Source organism: Spermophilus citellus, assembly GCF_964194105.1.
Source record: "Spermophilus citellus genome assembly, chromosome: 1".
NCBI lineage: Eukaryota > Metazoa > Chordata > Mammalia > Rodentia > Sciuridae > Spermophilus > Spermophilus citellus.
The window spans coordinates 119253277-119275987 of NC_138182.1; the positions used below are offsets into that span (position 1 = coordinate 119253277).

At 38.0% G+C, this 22711-nt stretch overlaps 1 pseudogene across 1 annotated transcript; it reads left to right on the top strand.

The window, feature by feature from the left end:
* Positions 1–1627: 1627 nt before the first annotated feature.
* LOC308649023 (olfactory receptor 14C36-like) lies at positions 1628–22711 on the top strand (annotated as a pseudogene). Its single transcript has 2 exons — positions 1628–1743; positions 21986–22711. The product of its transcript is annotated as an olfactory receptor 14C36-like (transcript).

Sequence of the window (22711 nt, forward strand, 5' to 3'; positions counted from 1 at the left end):
AGAAGGTTCTCACTTGTAAATTAGTGGAATCGAGAAACTTAGATCATGTTAGCAGTTAGTCAATTGTGTTACATTGCATTTTTTATTAACCACTATGCATGAAGTCAGTTACTTGCTACTAAGAGAATAAAAAGATGAATGATACAAGGTCCAAAATCAAAGAATTTCTATACCAGTGATTTGGGGTATTAGTACATATAGATTTACTAAAAGGTAAAATAACATGTCAACTTCTAACACTAACGGAAAAGTATAAGTAAAATTAGAGGCTAAGAAAGGGTTTCAGAGAAAAATTGCATTTCAGCCTCTTTAAAGTGCAGTGTATACTAATGGGAAAAATTAAATCAATTATGTCTATAGAAAAGGGGCTCTGTCAACAAGATCCAGGATATAGTGTGAACAAGGAGGTCACTGAAATGTGAGTACAGGTTTGTGTCAGGGAGGAATGGGGGATGGGGCTAGCAAAAGATTTCAGGTAGATTAAGTAGCACCCCTTAAACTTCACCCACACTGTGAAATTAACAGTAATGTTCATGAGTCTGGTGACCCAACAATGTCCTTGGGGGACATTCACATTTTCAGTGGAGCCCAGGCAGGCTCATCAGGTAGATTTCTTTTCTAAGGGTGAGTGTGTTTAACTTGGCAAGGTGCTATGGCGGACCCAGGTTGCAGAGGGCTGAGGAGATAATGATTTTGGTGACAAAGGATTGAACCAGTCTGAGGTGCTGCAGGAGTGCTATAACTATGAGCAAAACATTCCTTTTAGGGAATGCAGTCAGTATCTTTTTGTACACTTATGATAACTTTAAGAAGAATGGGATATAAGGGAAAGTGTCAAAAAGAAAAGGATCAATGATTGTCTAGACAAAGGAATCTTCAACTTCATCGTGCTGAGCACTGAATATAAACATATTAAGGTAAAAAAGTAGAAGTTTAGTAGAATCTTATTCTCTAAAGAACTTACACTGATCTGCTGGAGAGCAGAATAGCCCCTGAGGGAGCTGAATAAGGTCTGGCTGAGCATGTGTGTGTTTTTCATGTTCATGATGATAATGACTCTGACACCATTCCTACAAAAATATTTATAAATTATAATTTGAATTACTTAGTGTTTATAAAAAGGCAAAAAAGTGATGAAATTGCATTTATGGAAGACAATGAGGTAATAAAATTACAGAATTAGAGAACACACTGTCACACAGTTGCTCAAGAAGGAGAGAAGGTGAACGATGACTGCTAGTGCTCTGCATGGGAGTCTCAGGAGGTCAGATGAGGCCTAATGGGAAACTGAGGACAAGCTCTGAAGGCCACATGCAGACCATGGGCTGCAGACCTCCACACCTGCACTGGGAGGTGCACTATGCTTAAAAATGTTTAAAAATATCAGAAAAACAAGAGTGACCTTTGCTATACAGGGAAAGCTAATGCAAACTACAAGAAAACACTCTGGACATAAATATGCAAAATAATTGTATGAATTATTTTTCGCTTCCTCTCTCATCTATTTATCTTACCAGGCAACCAGAATATCCAACATATGACCAATGCCACCGTGGTAACTGAATTTCTCCTCCTGGGCTCTCCTGAGGGCTAGGATCCGAGTTTCCTCTATTTCACAGTATTCCCAATGACCTACCTGGGTACCTTGTTAGGGATCCTTCTCATCATCATTATCACCACTGCTGACCAAATTCTGCATATTCCCATGTACTTCTTCCTCAGGAACCTGTCCATCTTGGACATATGCTTCATTTTCATCACTGTCCCCAATGCCTGTGACAACTCTTTCACTCTCAACTGGGTCATTTCAGTGACATTGTGCAACACAGATCTTCTTGGTCTCTTTGTGCAAACTTAGAGATTTGATTCTCTCCATCATGGCCTGGGACCTCTATGTGGCCATCTGCCAGCCCCTCCAATACCCCCTCATCATGAACCCTCAGATTTGTGTCTGCATGACCCTGGCCACCGTGCTCAGTGGTCTGCTCTATGCAGGTGTGAACAAGGGAACACATTCTGGCTGTCTATCTGCCAGTCAAACGTGGTACCTCAGTTCTTCTGTGATGTCCCCTCTCTGCTGGGGCTCTCCTGTTCTGACACCACCAGCAACAAAGTCCTTATTCTTGTCCCTGCTGTGGTCATTTATGGTGGTTGCTTCCTTTTTATTGCCATGTCATGTATTTGCATATTTTCTGATGTGCTGAAATTTCCCGCCAGAGCCCCAGGGAAGGCCTTCTCCACCTGCACCCCTCACATCCTCATGGTGTCCCTCTTCCTCAGTTCCGTCACAGGTATGTACCTGAGGTCCTCAGCAACCTCTGACACACTCGAAATCCTGGATCTCTCTGCCTGTTACACCACGGTTCCTCCCTTCCTGAATCCTCCCATCTACAGTCTCAGGAACAAACAGGTAAAGGAAACTGTGAAGAGAGTAACGGGAAAAGAGTTGTTCTCAGGGAAATTATGAAGATGCCTTTCAGCTTCATCCTAATTTCATGGATCATGGTTCTTAATTAGATACATACTCTTCATGTTTGAACTTTACAAGTTACACTGTCTACTTTTGTATTACATCATTAGAAGCTGAGTTATTTCATAAGATATATTTCTGTGACTTACCATATTGTTTCCATGCACCCATAATAGAATGTGTAATTTCATCAATGCATCTTTTAACAATTAAATATAATTTAATATATTTGCTGAAATCAGTCATGGTTATATATTTTAAAGAATCATCCCATATGTCAATTACCTATATCAAATACTGACACCAAAGAAAACTCTACCTATCAAATCTGGAGATAGCTTATTCTTATATTATTTGCTGTTATTCAGAACAGTGTAGAACCTACTTGTAAACACTGTGATCCATAATTGTGTCAATTTATTTACTTTAAAAATATACATAAAAATCAAATCCTAAAGAAGTTATAGCCAAAATGTAGAGAATTTCACAGTAATATTTTTCTCCATCTGGACCAGGCAAGAAGAAGAGACTCCTTTCTGTGAAGTAAAGAGAGTGCAATGGTTAATGCACCCTGTGTCCCAACCTTCACAACTTTCCACAGGGAACAGCAGCTTGTGCTTCTTTGGCCATGACAGGGGCCAGTCTTTGATTATGTTCATGAATTGATGTCAGCTTTCTGATGGTTTGTCTTCCACACATATTACTCCTGTAGTGTTTGTGATAATGATTTAGTCCTAATAATCATGGAGAAATGGACCATAGTTGTCTGGCACTGTGTCTGGGCCATACCAACGATTACATTTCTCTCACTTTTCTTAAATTTGTAATGTAAACCTCTATATTTGTGATAGTAATTTTGCTGTTTTTGTTGTTGGTAGAGTTTTATTTATATATATTTTTTTAAATTTTTGTTTGTTATATATGACAGCAGAATGCATTACGATCTATACTACACATATAGAGCACATTTTTTTCATATCTCTGGTTGTATATAAAGTATATTCACACCAATTCATGTCTTCATACATGTACTTTGGATAATGATGTCCATCACATTCCACCGTCCTTGCTAACACTCTGCTCCCTCCCTTCCCCTCCCATCCATCTGTCCTATCTTTGCTAGTCCCCTGCCCCTCCCTTTTCCTCCTATCCCTCTTCCCTATCTAGAGTTCATCTATTCCTCTCATACACCCCCTCCCTACCCACTATGAGTCAGTCTCCTTATGTCAGAGAAAACATTCCGCATTTTTGGGGGGCGGGGGGGATTGGCTAACTTCACTTAGCATTATCTTCTCCAATGCCATCTATTTACTTGCAAATGCCATGATTTTATTCTCATTTACTGCTGAGTTATATTCCATTGTGTGTACATGCCACTTTTTTTTTATACCTTAATCTACTGAAGGGCATCTAGCCTGGTTCCACAGTTTTGCTATTGTGAATTGTGCTGCTATAAACATTGATGTGGCTGTTTTGCTGCAGTATACTATTTTTACGTCCTTTGGGTATAGACTGAAAAGAAGGATAGCTGGGTCAAATGGTGGTTCCATTCCAAGTTTTCCAAAGAATCTCCATACTGCTTTCCATATTGGCTTCGCCAATTTGCAGCCCCACCATCAATGTATGACTGTGCCTTTTCCCCCACATCCTCACCAATTCTTATGTGGTTTGTCTTCATAATAGATAGAGAGATGAAATCTTAGAGTAGTTGTGATTTGTATTTTTCTAATTGCTAGCAATGTTGTACATTTTTTTCATAAATGTGTTCATTGATTGTATGTCCTCTTCTGAGAAGTCTCTGTTCAGGTCCTTGGACCAATTATTGATTGGATTATTTGCTTTTTAGTGTTTAGCTTTTTGAGTTCTTTATATACGCTAGAGATTAATGCTCTATCTGATGTATGAGGGGTAAAAATTTGCTCCCAAAATGTAGTCTCTCTATTCACCTCACAGATTGTTTCTTTTGCTGAGAAGAATCTCTTTAGTTTGAATCCATCCAATTTATTGATTCTTAGTTTTAATCCTTGCACTATAGAAGTCTTACTAAGGAAATTGGGGCCTAATCCCAAGTGATGAAGATTAGGGACTACTTTTTCTTCTATTAGGCTCAGGGTCTCTGGTTTATTTCCTATTTATTTTTATCATTCGATGCTGAGTTCTTGATCCACTTTGAGTTGAAGTTTTGAACGTGTTGATAAATAGGGGTTTAATTTCATTTTGTTGTGTATGAATTTCCAGTTTTCCCAGCACCATTTTTTGAATAGGCTATGTTTTCTGCAATGCATGTTTTTGGCACCTTTGTCTAATAGAATTGTAATTTTGTGGGTTAGTCTTTGTGTCCTCTATTCTGTACCATTGGTCTACAAGTCTGTTTTGGTGTCAATACCATTTTTTTATTACTATTGCTCTGTAGTATAGTTCAAGTTCTGCTAGAGTGATGCCACCTGCTTCACTCTTCCTGCTAAGGATTTCTCTAGCTATTCTGAGTCTCTTATTTTTCCAGATGAATTTCATGATTACTTTTTCTATTTTTATGAAGAGTACCATTGGGATTTTGATTGGAATTGCATTAAATCTGTATAGTGTTTTTGGTAGTATGGTTATTTTGATATTAATTCTGCCTATCCAAGAGCAAAGTAGATATTTCCATATTCTAAGGTCTTCATTGATTTCTCTATTTAGGGTTCTGTAGTTTTCATTGTATAGATCTTTCACCTCTTTTGTTAAGTTGATTCCCAAGTATCTTTTTTTTTTTTTGAGGTTATTGTGAATGGGGTAGTTTTCCTCATTTTCTTCTCAGAGGATTTTTCACTGATATACAGAAATGCCTTTGATATATGGGTGTTGATTTCATATCCTGCTACTTTTCTGAATGCATTTACTAATTCTAGAAATTTTCTGGTGGAGCTTTTTGCATCTTCTAGGTATAGAATCATATTATCAGCAAATAGTGCCAATTTGAGTTTTTATTTTCCTATGTGTATCCCTTTAATTTCTTTTATCTGTCTAATTGCTCTGGCCAGTATTTCAAGAACTATGTTAAATAGAAGTGGAGAAAGAAAACATCCCTGTCTTTTTCGAGTTTTTAGAGGGAATGCCTTCAATTTTCTCCATTTAGAATGATGTTGGCCTGGGGCTTAGTGTAGATAGCCTTTATGATGTGGAGATATGCTCCTGTTATCTCTAGTTTTCCTGGTGTTTTGAACATGAAGGAGGTGTATTTTTTTAAATTCTTTTTCTGCATCTCTTGAGATAATCCTATGATTTTTATTTTTAAGTCTATTGATGTGATGAATTACATTTATTGATTTTCGTATGTTGAACCAATCTTACATCCCTGGGATGAATCCCACTTGATCTTGGTGTATGATCTTTTTGATATGATTTTATATTTGATCTGCCATGATTTTACTGAGAATTTTTTCATCTATGTTCATTAGAGATATTGGTCTGAAGTTTTCTTTCTTTGATGTGTCTTTGCCTTGTTTTGGAATCAGGATGATATTGGCTTCATAGAATGAGTTTGGGAATGCTGTCTCTTTTTCTATTTACTGAAATAAATTGAAGACTATTGGTGTTACTTCTTCTTTAAAAGTCTTGTAGAATTTGGCTGTGTATCCATACAGTCCTGGGCTTTTCTTGGTTGGTAATAGAATTCTGATGGTGTCTTCCATTCATCACTTGATATTTGTTCAAATTTTGTATATCATCCTAGTTTATTCTGGGCAAATTGTATGACTGAAGAATTTGTCAATGCCTTCAAATCCTCTACTTTTTTGGAGTGTATGTTTTCAAACTTATTTCTAATTATCCTCTGTATTTCTGTAGTATCTGTTGTGATATTACCTTTTTCATCACATATACTGATAATTTGAGTTTTCTCTCTCCTTCTCTTCATTGGCATGGCTAAAGGTTTGTCAATTTTATTTATTTTTTCAAAGAACCAAATTTTTGTTTTGTCAGTTTTTTTGAGTTGTTTCTTTTGCATTGATTTCATTGAATTCAGCTCTAATTTTGGTTATTTCTTGTCTTCTATTGCTTTTGGTGTTGATTTGTTCTTCTTTTTCTAGGGCTTTGAGATGTAGTGTGAGTTCATTCATTTGTTGACTTTTTCTTCTTTTAAGGAATGAACTCCATGCAATGAACTTTCCTCTTAGTACCGCTTTCATAGTTTCCCAGAGATTTCAATATGTTGTGTCTATGTTCTCATTTACCACTAGGAATTTTTCCATTTCCTCCTTGATATCTTCTGTAACCCATTGTTCATTCAGTAGCATATTGTATAGTCTCCAGGTGTTGAAGTAATTTTTACTTTTTTATTTTGTAATTGATTTTCAATTATCATCTGATAAAATGTAGGGTATTATCTCTTTTGTATTTGCTAAGAGTTGCTTTGTGGCTTATTTTATGGTCTATTTTAGAGAAAGATGCATGTGCTGCTGATAAGAAGGTGTATCCACTTGATGCTAGTTGAAGTATTCTCTATATGTCAGTTAAGTCAAAGTTATTAATTGTATTATTGAGATCTCTAGTTTTTTTAATTCAATTTTTGTTTGGAAGATCTATCCAGGTGTGAGAGTAGTGTGCTAAGTCATCCAAGATTATTATGTTTTGGTCAATTTGACTCTTGAACTAGAGAAAAATTTGATGAACATAGCTGCTCCATTGTTTGTGAAATACATATTTATGATTGTGGGGAATATATATTTATGGTTTTTATGGCTTGTTGGTATGGTTTCCTTGAGCAGTATGTAATTTTCATCTTTTTCTCTTTTGATTAACTTTGGCTTGAAGTCTACTTTATTTGATATGAGGATGGAAACCCATGCTTACTTCCTCAGTCCATGTGAGTGGTATTATTTTTCCCAACCTTTCATCTTTAGTCTGTGTATATCTTTTTCTATCAGATGAGTCTCCTGGAGGCAGCATATTGCTGATTTTTTTAATCCAATCTGTTAGCCTAAGTCTTTTGATTTGTGAGTTTAAGCCATTAACATTCAGGGTATTTAATTTTTTAGCTTAGAGTCTGTGTTTAAAAATCTGCTGTTATTCTAATTGGTTTTTCCCTATTTGTAATTTGATTCTTACTTCTCATGGCTTTTAAAATTCTCTCCTTATTCTGTATGTTGGGCATTTTTATTATAATGTGCCTTGGTGTGACTCTTTTGTGATTTTGTCCACTTCAGGGTATAGTGCTCCTTTCACTCCGTGGCCTGCACGGGGATCAGTACTGTGACCACTGGACTCCTAGAGGGCTCCAAGAAGCTGATGCCCATTTGTTAGGGTTTGAATGTGGTGTCCCCTGAGAGCTAAGTTGTGAGACAATGTAAGAAGATTCCAAGTAGCACTGATTGGGTTGTAAGGGTCTTAATCAATCAGTGATTTAATCCTCTGATGAGGATTAACTGAGTGGTAACTGAAGTGGTGGGGTGTGGCTGGGGGAGGTGGGAATTAGACCATGGATTTGGTGTCTATATTTGTATGTGGAGAGTGGAGTCTCTCTCTGCCTCCTGATCACTGTGATGTGAGCTTCTTCCCACCGCCACACTCTCACAACATGTTTAGCCTCACCTCAGGCCCTGAGGATTGACCCTGGCCTTATATAGGCTAAAAGCTCTGAACTGTGAGCCCTCAAATAAACTTTTCCTCCTCTATAATTGTGTGTGGTTGAGTCCTTTAATCACAGCCAAAAATGAAAGAAAAATAAAGAAAGAAAGAAAGAAACTGACTAAAACACTATTCTTTATTATTCATAACTTTCTTTCCTGATTCCCTAATCATTCCTTTTCATAGATATAAAAAACAGAGGTGTGCTTTTTATCTTGGATCCCTCACCTGGGAGAACACAGATAGACATGAAGGAAAGGTGACCACCCATGTCTCCCTTTCTCCATGAAACTTAAACTTTCTCCATTAAGCTGTCTCTAGACAGTTGACTTGATTTTATTTCATAACACTTTTTACATTCTTGTATTCATGCCCCAGATATTCAGAAAAGGTTATACTAGAAGTGGTAATATAAATTTATAAATAAATAAAAGAAAAAAACAAAGACCAGTAACAATAAGATTGGTTTTTTTTGTTTTGTTTTTACAAGCTACATTGTTCTGAACACCAGTGGCAGGTCCTGCTCTCCACATATCAGGTGGGATATTCATAAGGCATGGAGGCTGCTGGCCTTGGCCCAGGTTCTGCTGAAGACCATGAGTGAGACAGGGGGTCGTTGCTCTCTGATCACTCTCTGACTGTCCTTCAGTGGTCTTACCTCTGTGGCTCATCATAATCAGTGTTCCTTCCATGTGCTGGGTCCTCAGCCTCAGACGGTGTGGTCTGTACACCTACAAGTATAATAGGTAAAACATACCTTAGTTACTTTTTAGGATATCCATTAATCTATCCACCAGTTGTCAAGTCAAATACTGACTTCTATTCCTGGACATTTTCCAACCTTTCATAGTCCATGGGTGTTCAAGTCAAATAACCCTGTAGACATAGTAATTAATGTTGTCTCCATTGCAGTGAAGTAGTTCCCATTGCACTCTTTTACTAGCCTGTGTACACCCTGCGTCCATCCAGTGACATGCCTGCTCATTTAGTTCTCCAATCTTACAGACATTGTGGCCTAAAGACAAGGTGAACATCATTCTTGGTGGCTGTAGAGACAGGATCTTTGTACTTTGTCTATTTGTCTGGTTTAACACACATTTTTTTTTCTTTAAAATAGGTACAAGGTATGGGGTTAGTAGCTAAAGACAATGAAGAAAATGCCAGATCAAGAAAAGTAGAGCTCAATACAATATTCCTGACAAGAACATAGGCAAACCTTCTCAACAAAATCTAGCCAAAAAATTCCACAGGACACCAAAACCAGAATAGACCATATTCGTATGTATCAATCCCAGCATACAATAAGCATGTACAGAAAATCACCAACAAATCCTACAGTGGGTTAACAGAACAAAGGGAAATCATCTATCAATAGGTTGATATTGAAAATGCTGATGTATACATATAATGGAACCTAATTCATCCATTCAAGAAATAAAATAGTGATAAATGCTACAATGTGGACTTTCTTTGAAAACATCAGGCTTATTCAAATCATAAAAAATAGCACATATTTAATAATTCTAGTCATACAAAATAATCAGAACATATATATTCAAACATGGTGATTATACTTAGTGGTTTCCAAAGTAAAGATAAACAGGGACTATGTGCAATGGATTAGGTGGTTCATTTAAAAAATTACAAATATTTGGGAACAAGAGGTAGTTGAAAGTTGTACACTTTTGTCATGTGGTAAATAATATGGAATTGGTAACCACATACTGTTACAAATTTAACTTCATGACACATGGATTTCATCTCAATGATAAGAAATTTTGCTACTGAACTGCAGACAGCCTTAGATGTTTCCCACTTACAGGTTGAGGAGTGAGTGAGCGTGGCCCATCACCCTCAGTGTTAACTGATCACCATAAACACCCCTAACTCACACTGAGGTGAAGGAGGGCAGAGATGAAAACACACAGTGAGCACCACCAGTTCTCTCCTCAGTGTTACTGGATTCTCAATGTGACTAAGCATGATGTCCAGCACAGAAGTTCCACTGTGCCATCCACTGTCCACGTGGGAAAATTAGCACACATTTCCTTATTGTAAGCACTACCAAGAGAACTACCAAATGCGAAAACTCCCAGCTTCCCCACTTGCAGAGGAACGTGCTTGCGGCAGCCCTTCTTGAAATAATTGGCATTAAAAATATGATAACTCTTCCTCAAACTTATTTTTCTGAACTTCATGCTACCTGATCATGGTTTTATTTTGATTCCAAACTTTTGTTTTTATACCAAATTCTACATATGCATTTGCACTCCTTACAGGACAATGTAGTTCTGAACACTCTAAAATTATTGAGGTCAAACAATAAAAGCTAAAGCTTATTTCTTACTTTAAAAAAATCCAGATTCATAAAGAAATCACATTTTGTAGATCTGCAGGAACACTCTGACGATCTATGCAAGTTAGGCCATGATTCATATATTTTATCATATCCAAAATCTGAAGTTTCATGAGACTGATCCATGAAAAAAATCAAGTCAAATTTGGAGAAGTGTTCAAGTTGTAGTTAAAGCAATAAGCAAAAATGACATAAATTAAGCTCATGTGATTAAACTCCTTACTGGAGAATTTACTAAATTCTTCTGAAGAAACTAAAACAGTACATTGTTTAGTGTGAAAAAGAAAACAGAAATGAAGAAAATATATCTGTAGTTCTATGCCAGCTTCCAGATCTTGAACACATGTTTATTTTTCCATCTTATATTTGACACAAGTGTGTAGGGGTGGTCAGCAGGGACCCCTGGAATGGCTGGAAGTCAGAATTGAAGAGTGAGAAGCTGCATGATTTTCCATATGGATTTGTCTCATGACCCATCACCTTCTAAATTTGTCAAATTGTATTTTTTTATAATTTCTATCATGGTAAACAAATTACCTAAAAATACCAATATATTTCTTCTTTCCAAAACGTCACCATGTGAAACAACTGTGGCCCTATTGGTGTCATCAGTAATGTTTGTTGACAGATTACTGCTGTAAATAGATCTTACCTTTCAAGTGTACAGGGCAGTGCACTTGCATGACCTCCCACCAGACTGCACTGTGTGTGCTAAGGAAGTGTAGAAAGGGCAGAGCCTGTTTGGAAGAGACTTCTTTGTAAACCAGTATTATACAGAAAGCCAGTTCACGTGAGTGGTCAGTCAACAAAGCCACCAGCTTCATTTGCATCTAAAAAAACACAAAGATGACTGATACAAGGTCCCAGCTTAACAAATTTCCACAGACTGATCTCTAATGCTACACAAAATGGGGGAAAAATTAAGATTATTCAGCAGTTTCCAGAGAAAAGATTGCATTTGAACCTCCTCTAAAGACCAGTACAAAGTAAATGGGTAAAATTAAACCATTATGTCACAGTAGAAAAGGGCTATGTCAGCAAGTTCCAGGATATTCTGTGAACAAGAACATCACTCAGGCTTGAGCTTCAGGTTTGTGTCATGGAGAAATGGGGGATATGACAAGAAACAGATTGCAGGTAGACTGAGTAGGACCTCTTGAACTTTACCCACACTGTGCAATTAGCTGCACCCTACCTGTGTCTGGTCACCCACCATCTCCCTGGGAGAAAAACTTTTCCAGAGGAGCCCAGGAAGGCTCACCAGGAAGGTCATTTTACTAAGGGTGAGTGTGTTTAACCTGTCAAGGTGCTGAGGAGGGCCCAGGATGACAGAGCCCTAATGAGATTATGATGGAGGTGACCTGGGATTGAAGTAGTCTGAGCTGTTACAGAAGTGTTGAACTATGAGCAAAATCTTTCTTTCAGTGTATTTGTTCAGTATCTTTTTGTATAATCATGATATTGTGACGAAAAAAATATAGGAATGGGGTTGTGATTCAGTGACAGAGTGCTTGCCTTGCACATGTGAGGCACTGGGTTCAATCTCAGCAACACATAAAAAGGAATAAACAAAATAAAAATATTGAAAATAAAAATAAAGAAAGAAATATAATAGAAGATGTCAAGAAGGGTAAGGCAAATTAATTTTTAGACAGAGAAATCTTTAACTTCATGGTGCTGAACATGAAATAAAAACACAATAGGGTAAAAATAGAAGTTTAGGACAATGTCATCTGGAGGCTATGAGGACCTTACTCTGATCTATTGAAGAAGAAAAGAGAGTCCCTGTGGGAATAGGAACAGGTGCCTGTCTGATGGTGTGTGACAATGAGACAGCACCACTCATGTCCTGGGGAGCAGCAGGGAGAGTAGGGGACTGCAGAGAAGCCAGGTGCAGTCAGGTCACCTCAGTTTACTGTAACACCAGAGCTGAGATCTTGGAATGGGAAAGTTTGGTGGATAACTTTCCTCATGAGAATTTTTTTTTCATGTTCATGAGAATAAATATTCCAACATTATGAATCATTTATTACATAAAACAATTTTTAAAAATTTTTATTTGAATTATCTATGTAGAAAAAAATGAGAAAATACTTTGGACAGTAACATTAATGAAATAAAATGAAGGTGACTAAAATGGAGAACAAAAGAAATGCATGGTGACCCACATGGTCATGGAGAAGAGGAGGTAGGCCACTCTAGAAGTGCTCAGTGGGGAGTCTCAGGAAGTCAGGGAGGCCTGATGGGGAGGTGAGGACAAGTTCTGCAGGTCACACCCAGACCCTGGGCTGCAGACCTTCACACCTGCACTGGGAGGTACACTCTGCTCAGAAATGAGTAAACAAATCAAAAAACCAAGAGTGACCTTCCTCTGCAGGGAAAGCTACTGAAAAGTACAAAAAAAAAAAAAAAAACATGTTGGACATGAATGTGTAAACTAACTGTATTATTTTTCAAATATATATTCAGTTATCCATGAACATTAATATTTTATTTATTTATTTTTTAATTTATGTACATGCCCAGAATCGATCCCAGTGACTCACACATGCTATTCAAGTGCTCTACCACTGAGCTATAGACCCAGGACCAAGTATTTGTATTAATCATATTTTGGCTTCCCATCTCTTGTCTTCACAGACAACCAGAATTTCCACTAAATGGCCAATGCCACCATGGTTACTGAATTTCTCCCACTGGGCTCTCCTGATATCTGTAATCTGAGTTTCATTAATTTTACAGTATTCCCATTGACCAACCTGGGTATCTTGTTAGGGAAACTATTTCCATCAATGTCCCCAATGCCTGTATCAACTCTCTCAGTGCCAATAGGGATATTTCAGTGGCTGGTTGTGCAACCCAGATCTTCTTGGTAATTTTCTGTACATGTGTTGAACTTCTGTTTCTCTCCATCTTGGCCTGGGACCGCTATGTAGCCATCTGCCAGTCCCTCCAATACCCCCTCATTATGAACCCTCAGTTTTGTTTCTGCATGACCCTGGCTTCCCTGCTCAGTGGTCTGCTGTATGCAGGTGTGCACACATGGAACACATTCAGGATGTCCTTCTGCCAGTCAAATGTGGTCCACCAGTTCTTCTGTGAAATCTCCTCTCTGCTGAGGCTCTCATGCTCTGACATTACCAGCAACATGGTCCTTCTTGTCTCTGCTGCGGCAGTGGGTGGTGGTTGCTTTACTCTTATTGCCATGTCATATATTCACATATTTTCTGTTGTGCTGAAATTTCCCATAGAAGGTCTGGGAGGGCTGCTCCACCTGCACCCCTCATATCCTCGTGGTTTCAATTTTCCTCAGTCCTATCATGTGCGTCTACAGATGGCTTTCAGTGACCTCTGATAGTCCAGGACACTGGTCTCTGCCTTTTACACCATAGTTTCTCTCTTCTTGAATCATCTTACATGAAGAATCCGGTACAAACAGGTAAAGGAAACTGTGAGAGAGTGATGCAAAGATAGTTGTTCTCAGGGAAATGATAAAGATACTTTTCAGCATTATCCTCATTTCACTGAGTGGAGTTAAATGAGGTCAAATACATTTTTAATATGGGCTTCACATGTTACCCTGCCTACCCTATTATCTCCTTACTAGAATCTCAGTTATTTTATAGCATATTTTCTTTGTTATTTACCATGGATCCTTCATAAAAGCTTAATTTTTTCAATCCATTTTAATATATAAATATGATACAATATATTTTCTAAAATCATTTCTGGTGATATACATTAAAGTTTCATCAGGTACTGTCACAGAGAAAATCTTTACAAATAAAACATGAAGATAATGTACAGTTACATAATCTGCTATCAAACTGTGATACAATATTTTGTCAATTTTTGAAAATATATGAAAATCAAATCGTTAAGTCTTTATAATAATAAATGTAGAGAGAATCACAATGATACTTTTCTCCATTTAACATATACAGAGAAAGGAAAATACTCCTTTGACATGAAGAAAAGAGGGAGCAAAGGTTACATCCATCATGAACCCACAGCACAATCCATCCACTGTGGAAGAGCACCTTGGGCTCCCCTGGCTATTATGGCTGGCAATCTTTTATTAAGTCTATCAGGTCTAGTTTGGGGCACACAAACTCGGGGCTGAGTTGCAGGTCAGCTTTCTAAGGGTTTTCCTCCAACACATGGTACTTCTGTAAAAACTATGATAATGAGTCATACCTGATCACTATGAAAAAGTGGCCAGGAATTGTCTGGCCTCACTGTATGACCTGTGTAAACTTGAAAATTTCTCTGTTTTTTTTTTTTTTTTTTATTTTGTAAAGTAAACCTCTAGGAGCATTTCTGGCCATCTTTTTGGTTGTTGCTGTTGTTGTATTTATCAGGACTGAACCAAGGCTGCATACCTAAACCTTTTTTTCTGTTTTTGTTGTGGGACAAATTATATATGCTTTGACCAGACAAACTCCATTTTACCCTGTGACTCCATTGCATATGAGAAATGCTTCTCACATGAGAAAACCCTGCATATGTAATCCACTTTCTGCCAAGCACACCCTGTATGGCAACATATAAGGCTAAAAAATGTTTCAATTATTCTTTCTCAGTGTATTATTAGGAACTACATATGTAAGTTGTTCTCATTTTAATTCCTATTTTTCTTGGGCTGCTTACTGTACTCTGGGTAATTCTGACCCACTCCCCATGTTACTATGGTTTTGACTTACTGGTAGCTTGTAGTTTGGGGCTATAAAAATGTACCCTACCTTCTGCAAAAGGTAGAAGGATGCAGAGCCCACTATCTATTTGCCATTCCTACCCACCATCTAATAAACATAATGTCCTACTTCAAGACTCACCCATTGATTTATTTCTAATGTGCCACATTGTATCACAGAAAATAGGGTCTTGCTAAGTTGCTTAGGGACTCCAGGAGTTTCTGAGGCTGGCTTCAAACCTGTGATCAATGTTCATCAGCCTCCTCATGTGTGGGATGGCAGGTGTGCACCCCTGTGCCCAGTTTGTGGCAGCTCATCATCTCACATGAGTTATTTCTCTCCAAATATTTTAGTGTCCTCATTGGCATGTGCTTTGTTCATTGTTAATTATGACTGACATAGGCTCAATATCAAGTTACCTAGGAGTACTGATATAACAAAATGAGGAAAAAAATATTTATACAAAAAATAGTCAGTGTACTCAATTCCAAAATCTAAACAAGCAATTTTGTTCACCAATACGCTAATAGGAAAATGTGGAGAAAAATAAAAGTGTATTTATTACCTAGGAAAATATGAAAGCCTAAATATATGTGATTGATTAATAAGGCATTTTTTAAATTTTCAGATAAGGGAATACTTGCAGTAGGAGCCAATGAGCACCTCAGGGATGCCTGAAGCGGAAGGCTTAATTTGCTCTGACATGATCCACCAGAGTTGAGGCTCCTCCCACACACTATGTCCAGGCTTCTGGTTCTCACTGCTACAATGTATCCTGCTAGAACAAAGGGCCTTCAGAGAATCCTAGATAAATTCTGCAAACTCTACTTTTACATGCATTTCCTCTTCAACTATGGCTTACTGAATCTAAATTTATGAGCTTTTCATGAGTTGAGGTGGCCACATAAATGAAGTTTAAATTTCACAGATAAATTTCTTTGGAAAGAAATTAAATTTTAACCACCAGTCCTATTGAGAGGTGTTGTTTGGTACATTTTTGTATATTTAATTTATATTTTATTTAAAAGACCTTGAGTCAAAGGAGATAAAGAAACAAATGTTGATATAAGGACTTCTTTATAGCTCACATTGTTGTGAAATAATGCAAAGCCCCATCAATTGGTGAGCTATGGAACACATGCAGAAATTGGCAAAAAAATTTACTTTGTGTATTGTCATGAGCCAAGGAACATATTTTTATAGTAATATCAATTATGTCAAAGATATATTTTGGATAGCCAGCTTTTCTGAAATATTAGGTCTGTTTAGATAGCCAGTTTTCAAGAAATATTAGGTTTACTCTAATAAGGACACAATATTTAAGAGTACTTGTTAGAATCTTTTCTGTGACTATGTGCTGCCACCTGCATGGCCATTAATTCAGATACCAGACAGGGATGAACAGAGATTTTTAAAAAACACACAAAAACCTTTACAGAGAATGCCGGGTTCAGGCGGGAATCTCATCTCTGATTGATTTTAGTGACCCGGAGCTGGCTCAGCACATTTATTTTACAGGTTTTGTCACCAAAAGGTCATTTTTGGGAAAGTTTCAACAAAGCAGGCGTTAAGCTCCCAACACCAATGAGACATTGTGATTCTTGTTATCTTTCTATGCTCAGAATCCCCTATCCCTGGGAGATAATATCTCAGTTTCAAGGTTCAGACTGATAACTCTGAGCCTTTGCCCTGATTTTCTTTAGGCTGGGTGTCACCAACTGGGGGATCTTCAACTGTGTATTTGCTCAAGGTTTCCAGTGCAGCAGCGCACCAGAACCATGAGGCAATCACAAACCTAATGCACATCACCATCTCCCATGATTATGTGTGTCAGTGTCTGTGGGATGAAAGCTGCAGAAGAGAAAACCTTAGCCTTGTACATAGTTTGAAGTATGATGAAAGATTAGCAATCAACAAGGCAAGGTAGTAACTTATTCTATAGAGACTTTTAAGATAATATTCATGACTGAGAATATTATGACAGAACCATCAGATTTTGCCCAGCATCATAAAGCCTTTAGAATATTTATGTTGAATACCTTTAGAATACTATATCAACTGCAAGAAAGCAGTTGTTTGTATCAGTAGAATTAAAAGCCAGATTTGATCAGAGTTTTAAAGAGATAATTTTAAAAGCTGGGCTCAAAGAATAAGTGGTTATAAACAGACTGCAGGCCCTAAAGAGATGCTAAATATTTCATACCTCTTCAATAAGAAAGGAGCTGAGAGCATCTAATTCATTTGTAGGACAACACTTATTGCACATACAAGGATGTAGAAAGGAAAATTCCCTTGAGAAGTGTCTGTGGCCACCCTGCTTGCACAGAGGGCACAGAAAGCTGTTTTACCACGCTAAGCATGGAAGACATTCAGAAACCACCATTGTGTTCATTTTTGGGACCCAACTATGGTGTGAGCTGGCATCAGACTTTAGCATCAGTTACTTTGTGCCATCTCTGCAGGAATGTAGGGTGCCCAAATTAATGGGTCATGATGCCTTCCACCATCAATTCAAAGAAAGGCTTGATAGCCCAAGTGAACTGTAGCATAGTCTAGGCCCTACAGACCCCCCCCCCCCACCACCGACAGGGTGAATAGGTGAAGCTGTGAATGTGAAGCCCAAGTTGGCAAGGAATCCCAAGAAATTAATAGTTACTAGCAGCATAAACTCTCTGCCAAGAAAAGGCAAAGAGAGCCCTGTGTTCTGCAACTGGCAAGGCTAAAGGGCAGGAATTACCAGGCCTTTTGGAAATATTGTCTTAGAGTCAAGAGTCCTAGCTGCTACATGAGGATTTATAGATGGAGTTGTTTTCTCAGCTGGTTTTATATTTCCTCTATACCATCCATTATTTCCACAGCCCTACTAAGTCCTTTTGGAATAAGTAAATTCGATACTGATGCATGTAACTTGCTTTTGATTTTTATGGGGGCTCACAACCAAGATTTTTACCTTCAGTTTCAGGTGAGATTTTTGAATCAAACTTTAGGATAAAGCTAGAATTGTTTTGACTATCAGACACTTAGAGATGGGCTAAATTAATTTTGCATTGTGAAATGGACATGAGTTTTAGAGATCTGGGGTTGAAACATTATCTGGGATGTGAAGTATCTCAAAAAGTTCCTATATTGGGGCAGGAATTTCCTTTTTTTCTTTTATTTTTTTCCATTCCTGAGTGTTTATTTCAGATATATAAAATCTTGTTTTCACACAAGAATTTTTTTTAATAAAATGGGGTATAATATCTCATTTTTCCAAGTGTACAGGTGGCAGAATCACATTGGTTATACAGACATGTATATACATTCATCAATACTAGTGTATAATTTTTTCTGTTGCCCTTCCTATCAGGGAGGAATTTTCAAAGGTAGAATGATTGGATTATGAGAGTTGCAACGTAATCAACCCATGTTAATTTGAACAAATTGACTGGGTGGTAGCTTTAGGCATTTGGGACATTGCTGGAGGAGGTGGCCCACTGGGATTAATCCCTGATAGCTTTCCTCTAACCCTAACCTAACCCCAATCCTCTTTCCCCTTCCCTATCTTTGCTTACCTAGAGCCATATTCTGAGCATCTTCCCTCTGCTGTGCTGGTCCTCAGTGTGCCCCCACATTGGGCATATAGTCATGAAAATGGCTGAAGATAGACTAAAACTCTGAACCCCTGAGACACAATATGCTATCCCAAATCTGGGTTGGTTTTTGTTTATTGTGGGTGTTTTTTTTTTTAATAAACTAGTTCTTTTGGTCACAGCCATGCAAATCTGATACAGTTATTCATCATAATCACATAGACTGCAGAATGTATACCAGAGGTGACCAAATGGCCAAACTTATAATAAACAATAAATCAGTCACATCATATTACCAGACGGAGGATAAATAAGTCCACAGATGGATGTGATGATTTAAGGATCTATGGAATATACATGTAACAGAATGTCTTTCTGCTGTGTAAATTTATTTTATTTTATTTATACATGACTTTGCATCAGTTATCCATAATTGGAAGTTTCCTAATATTGACTGGCATATAAAAAAAAGAAAGTTGAAGGAGAAGAATTTATCAAACTATACCAAAATCACACAAAGAAAAGAGGACATGATGTAAGTTCATATAATTCAAACTAGTTGTGGAGAATTTTCTAAGTTCTATTGGAGAAAGAAAAGCAGGAGGTGGTTTAGTGTTAAAAACTATAATAAAGAAAAAGCACTAGGGACATATAACAGTTGATGGAGTGCTGGCCTCACATTCACCAGACTCTGGGTCCAACACTCAGCACCACAAACACAAAAAATTAAAACATTTTAAAAAGAAAGAAAATGTCTCTATAGTTCTATGCAACTTTTAGATTTAAACCCATGTTTATGTCCCATCTGTATGTGACAGGATGTTTTGGGGTGGTGAACAAAAACTCCTGGAGATCCCAGAATCCAGGATAAAAGGTGAAAAACCTGGAAGATTTCCATAAAGAAACCTGATTAGTCTTATATCACTTTCAAAAATTGTCATGTTTATTTAACTTTTTACATATGTACCATTTTATTTTTCCTTCACAGTACTCAAATTATGTTTTAAAGATGATAATTTACTTCTTTTAGTAAAACCCAGTATCTAGAGCAGATTTTGCCATGTTATGAATCATTAACAAATAATTGTGGAAAGATTACCTAATTTGAAAATATGTTATGCCCACAGGCAAAGGTGAGTTATTTTAAAAGAAGGTACACTGTATTTCTTAGACATGTGAAGAAGGGCTTACCAATTTAGGAGTTACTCATTTGTAAATAAGTCAAATAAAAACTTAGTTCATGTTAGTGGTTAGACAATTATGTTACATTGCATTTTTATTAACTATTACGTATGAAGTCATGCACTTGCAACTAAGAGAATAAAAACTTTAAGCAATACATGGTCAAAAATCAAGGAATTTGCAACAGTAATTTGGGGGATAAATCATACTGATTTACTGAAAGGTAGAATAACATGTCGATTTCTAACATTACAGAGAAATAGAAGAATAATTAGAAGCTATGAAGAGGGTTTCTGAGGAAAAGTTGCATTTGAGCCTCCTTTAAAGCTGAGTACATAGTAATGGGAAAAATGGAATCATTATGTCACAGTAGAAAAGGGCCTCTGTCAGCAAGTTGTAGGGCATGCTGTGAACAAGGGGGTCACTGAGGTGTGAGATTCAGGTTTGTGTCAGAGAGAAATGCAGAATAGGGCAAGGCAGAGATTGCAGCTAGAATGAGTAGGGGTCCTTGAAATTAACTGTGAAATTAACACCAACCTACCTGTGTCTGGGCACACACCCCTGATGCTGGGGGACACAAATTTTAAGTAAAGGCCAGACAAACTCATGATGAAGATCCCTTTTCTACGGGTGAGTGTGGTTAACCTGGCAAAGTGCTGAGGTGGACCCAGGTTTTCAGAGGGCTGAAGAAATGACAATTTTGGTGATTTGGGATTGAACCAGTCTGAGTTGCTTCAGAAGTGCTATAAATATGAGCAAAATCTTCCTTATAGGGTATACAGTCAGTATCATTTTGTATAATCATGACATTTGGAGGAAAGGATTAAAATGGAAGTATCAACAAGAAAATGAAAAATTATTGTCTAGACAAAGGAATCAACATCATGGTGCTGTATACACAGTAAAAACACATTAAGGTAAAAAATAAAAGTTTAGGAGAATGTCAGCTGGGCTGGAATCTGGAGCTTCAAACACCTCTTACTGATCTGTTGGAAAGAAAAAGAGAGCCCCATGGGAACAGGACCAGATCCCGATCTGAGATTGTGTGGTCTGCATTAAGCACCACCCCATTCTGGGGAGCAGCAGGGAGAGTGGGGGACTGCAGGAGAACCCAGGTGCAGTCAGATCCCCTCAGTTTACCACAGCACTGACCTGCAGCCCTGGAATGGGAAAGTTTGAATACTTGAGATGCTTTCCTCTTGAGTATAATATTTTCATGTTCATGGAGATAAATACTCCTATATAATGAAGAGTTTCCTATGTAAAAATATTAGAAAATTTGGCTGGGGATGTGACTCAAGCGGTAGCACACTTGCCTGGCGTGCGCGGGGTCCTGGGTTCAATCCTCAGTACCACATACAAATAAATTAAAGATGTTGTGACCACTGAATACTATAAAGTAAATATTTTAAAAAAATTCTTTCTCTCTCTCTCTTTAAAAAAAAACAGTAAGTTGTAAATCTTGAGAGACAATACAAGAAAAATTAGAAAATTACAAGAGGAATTATTAATCATACTTTGAATTATTTACTGTGGAAAAATGGCAAAATAATGTTGAAATTGTATTCATCATTTTAAAAAGAAAAACATTGTCACATGCTCAGCATGGAGTCTCAGGAGGTAAGGGGAGGCCTGATGGGAATCCGAGGACAAGCCCTGCAGGTCATGCCCAGAGCCTGGGCTGAAGAACTCCACACCTGCACTGGGAGGTGCATTCTTCTCTGAAATAAGGAATCATATCAGAAAACCAAGGGTGACCTTCCTCTGCAGAGAAACCAATTGCAAAATACAAGAAAACATGGTGTATATGAATATATAAAGTAATTGCATTAATTCTGTTTTTTTTGCACTTTATCTTTTTATCTTCCCAGACAACCAGAATTTCTAGCAAGTGGCCAATCCATCATGGTAACTGAATTTCTCCTCCTGGGCTCTCCTGATGGCTAGGATCTGAGTTTCCTCTATTTCACAGTATTCCCAATGATCTACCTGGGTACCTTGGTAGGGAATCTTCTCATCATCACTGTCACCACTGCTTACCAGAACCTGCACACATGCACACACCCATGTACTTCTTCCTCAGGAAGCTGTCCATGTTGGACAGGTGCTACATTTCCATCACTGTCCCCAATGCCCGTGTCAACTCTATCACATGTAACAGGACCATTTCAGTGGCTGGCTGTGCAACACAAATTTTCCTGGTCATTTTCTGTGCATGTGTTGAACTTCTGTTTCTCACCATCATGGCCTGGGACCACTATGTGGCCATCTGCCAGCCCCTCCAGTACCCACTCATCATGAATCCTCAAATTTGTGTCTGCATGACCCTGGCCACCCTGCTCAGTGGTCTGCTGTATGCAGGTGTGTACACTGGGAACACATTCCAGCTGTCCTTCTGCCAGTCAAACATGGTCCACCAGTTCTTCTGTCATGTCCCTTCTCTGCTGAGGCTCTCCTTCTCTGACACCACAAGCAGCATGGTCCTTTTTTAATCTCTGCTGTGGCAATTGCTGGTGGTTGCTTTACTTTAATTGCCATGTCATATTTTCGCATATTTTCTGCTGCGCTGAAATTTCCCACCAGAGTCCCAGGGAAGGCCTTCTCCACCTGCACCCCTCACATCCTCGTGGTGTCCGTCTTCCTCATTTCTTGTGCAGGTGTGTACCTGAGGTCCTCAGCAACCTCTGACACCCTCCAGGACATGGTTCTCTCTGCCTTTTACACCATGGTTCCTCCCTTCCTGAATCCTCTTATCTACAGTCTCAGGAACAAGCAGGTAAAGGAAGCTGTGAGGAGAGTAATGGGAAGACAGTTGTTCTCGGGGAAATGA